Consider the following 3,007-nt stretch of genomic DNA (forward strand, 5'->3'; position numbering starts at 1 on the left):
CAATTTGTTACTTTCACATTATTCATTTTCACATAATATTTATTAGTCTTAGAATTATTCTTATTTCCGGTTTTTAATTCTGTATATTAGCTAAGACATTTTCTCTTCTAGATTAGTCTCATTGATTTTCTAATATTTATGAACTTGTTTTTACATAGGCTTTTCGTAAGTATATCTGCAATATTATCCTCTGAATTTATTTTATCCACATCTATAATCCCTTTCTCGTAATTTTCATCTACGTAGTGATACTGTACTTCTATATGCTTCGAGTTTTTAGTATAATTCCCGTATTTAGCAATTATTAATGCTCCTGAATTATCTTCATATAATTTTATTGGCTTATTTATTTTAATATTAAATGTTTCGTTTAGCATATTTTTTATAAAAATTACATCAGTTACTGCTTCTGATAAGGCTATATATTCTGCAAAGGTTGATGACTTCGTTACCGTATTTTGCTTATGGGTCCTCCGAAAAACTAAATTATTATACATTCTTATTACATATCCAGTAGTCGATTTCCTGTCTATACTATCACCTGCCCAATCTGAATCGACCATACAGTCTAAGATATTCATACCATTGTTCTTTTTATATGTTAACTTTAAATGTTTGGTTCGATATAAATACTTAACAATTCTCATAGCATATTTATAATGATTTTCACTGTAGCAATTTTGAAAACGACTCAAATAATTTACGTTGTATGTAATATCTGGTCTAGAACCAGTGCTGATATATAATAGTTCGCCAATCAAATTTCTGAATTTAATACTCTTGTCAACTTCTGATGCTGGCTCTAATTTTAAATTTGTCTCCATTGGAGTATCATATAATTTAGCACTTTTCAACTCATACTTTTCAACAAGAGATTCTATATACCTTTCCTGACACAACGTTAAAGTATTTCTCTTTATGTCGCTATTTATTTCTATGCCTATATAAGTTTTGGCCTGGCCTAAATCTTTCATTTTAAAGCGATTTATTAATTTTTCTTTAACACCTTGAATTTCCATTTGATTTTTACCACAGATCAATAAATCGTCTACAAATAGAAGTATAAACGTCATTTCATCTCCAACTCTTTTTACATAAACACAATAATCATAATTACTCCTCTCGAAACCTAATTTTAATACGAATTCATTAAAACAGTTATACCAGGACCTTGGACTTTCTTTAATCCATATAGAGATTTTTTTAATTTACAAACTTTGTTTTTGCCTTGTTCGTATCCTTTGGGCTGATTTAAATATATTTCAGAAATTACTTCACTATTGAGGAAAGCTGTTTCAACGTCCATCTGTTGAATTTCTAATTCATTTTGGCAACAATATGAAAGTAATAATTTCAAGGTCTGCATTTTTACAACAGGAGAATAAACATTATCTATATGCTCCTTTTGTTGAAATCCTCTTGCAACCAATCTAGCCTTATAAGTATTTCCATCTTTCTTTTTATGCACCCATTTCACATCAATAATATCTTTGTCTTTTGGCCTATCAACTAACTGCCATGTTTCATTTTTGATTAGACTTTTATATTCTGAATCCATTGCCGTTTTCCACTTACCCGATTCATTACTTCTAATCGCATCTTCAAAACTATCAGGGACATTAGTATCGCAATAGTTTATATATATAAAATTTGTCGCATTTTCTTCATAACCATATCTTAGAATAGGACTTTTCTTTCTATCTGATCGCCTTATTTCTAATTTTTTGCATTCCCTGTTTTCGTCTTTATCTTCAAAATCCTTATTATCCTGAACAACTAACCCGTCATTTACTAAATCTTCTAAATTATTATCGCACTTTCAAAATGTTCATTTTCCGCTTCATTAATTTAATTTTTCTCTTCATCAACACAAATCAATTTTATACCTTTTTCTATCACGTCAACATGTCGAGCATTTATAACTTTATTTTTGAACAAAACTCTATACCCGTTTTCATTATATCCGACTAAAGTTCCTAATTTTGATTTATCATCCCATTTACTTCTTCTAATTTGATCGGGTGTTCTCACAAAGACTTTACTCCCGTAAATTTTTAAATGTTCTACGCTAGGCTTCTTGTTGAACATTATTTCAAATGGGGTTTTGTCTTCAAGTGTGTTTGCTACGGTTCTATTTTTTAAATAAGCCGAGGCTTTAATTATTTCAGGCCAAAATGTTTTACTTATATTTGCTTCTTTTAACAAGCACCTTGCGGTATCCATAATTGATCTGTTATACCGTTCAGCAATTCCATTTAGCTGGTGCACATATGGAGGACATGGATTTACTTTAATACCTTTATTTTTAGCAAATTCAAAAACATCGCGATTTAGATATTCTTTACCGTTATCGCATTGCAAGATTTTTACTCTCTTTTCTGTTGGGTTTTCAATTAAATTAACATACTCAACAAAGCATTTGTACGTCTCTGACTTAGATTTTATACAATAGACTTTTGCACATTTGCTATACTCGTCAATGAATGTGAGAAAGTATCTTTCGCCACAATATCCTGTAGTTTGATGTGGCCCATTTAAATCAGAATGAATAATTTCTAGTACGCGCGACGCTTTTGTTCTATTATTTTTGAACGGTGAATTTGTAATCTTACTTTCTATACAAATAGCACACTTTATATATTCGCCTCCTAACTCTTTTGGAAAACCCAGTAATAATTGATTTTTACATAATTTATTTAAATATTGGAAGTTTACGTGACCCAAAATCCTGTGCCACTTTTCTTTTTCAGACACTTGCTCATTTTTTGCTATATTTACTATAATTTCCTTATTTCTTGCTTCAGTAATAACACTTTTCATGTAATACAAATTATTTTCTTTTTCAGCTAATGCAATTAATTTTCCATTTTTATCAAAAATCTTTGTACTGTCATATTTATAAACTATTTTATGAGATTGTGTCACTCGTGCAAAACTAATTATGTTTTTCTTCATATTTTCCACAAAATATACATTATTTAAAGTTATTTTAGAATCATATCCAAAT

This window comes from Rhagoletis pomonella, unplaced genomic scaffold (assembly GCF_013731165.1).
Source record: "Rhagoletis pomonella isolate Grant_MI unplaced genomic scaffold, Rhpom_1.0 Rhpom_scaffold_00005, whole genome shotgun sequence".
Lineage (NCBI taxonomy): Eukaryota > Metazoa > Arthropoda > Insecta > Diptera > Tephritidae > Rhagoletis > Rhagoletis pomonella.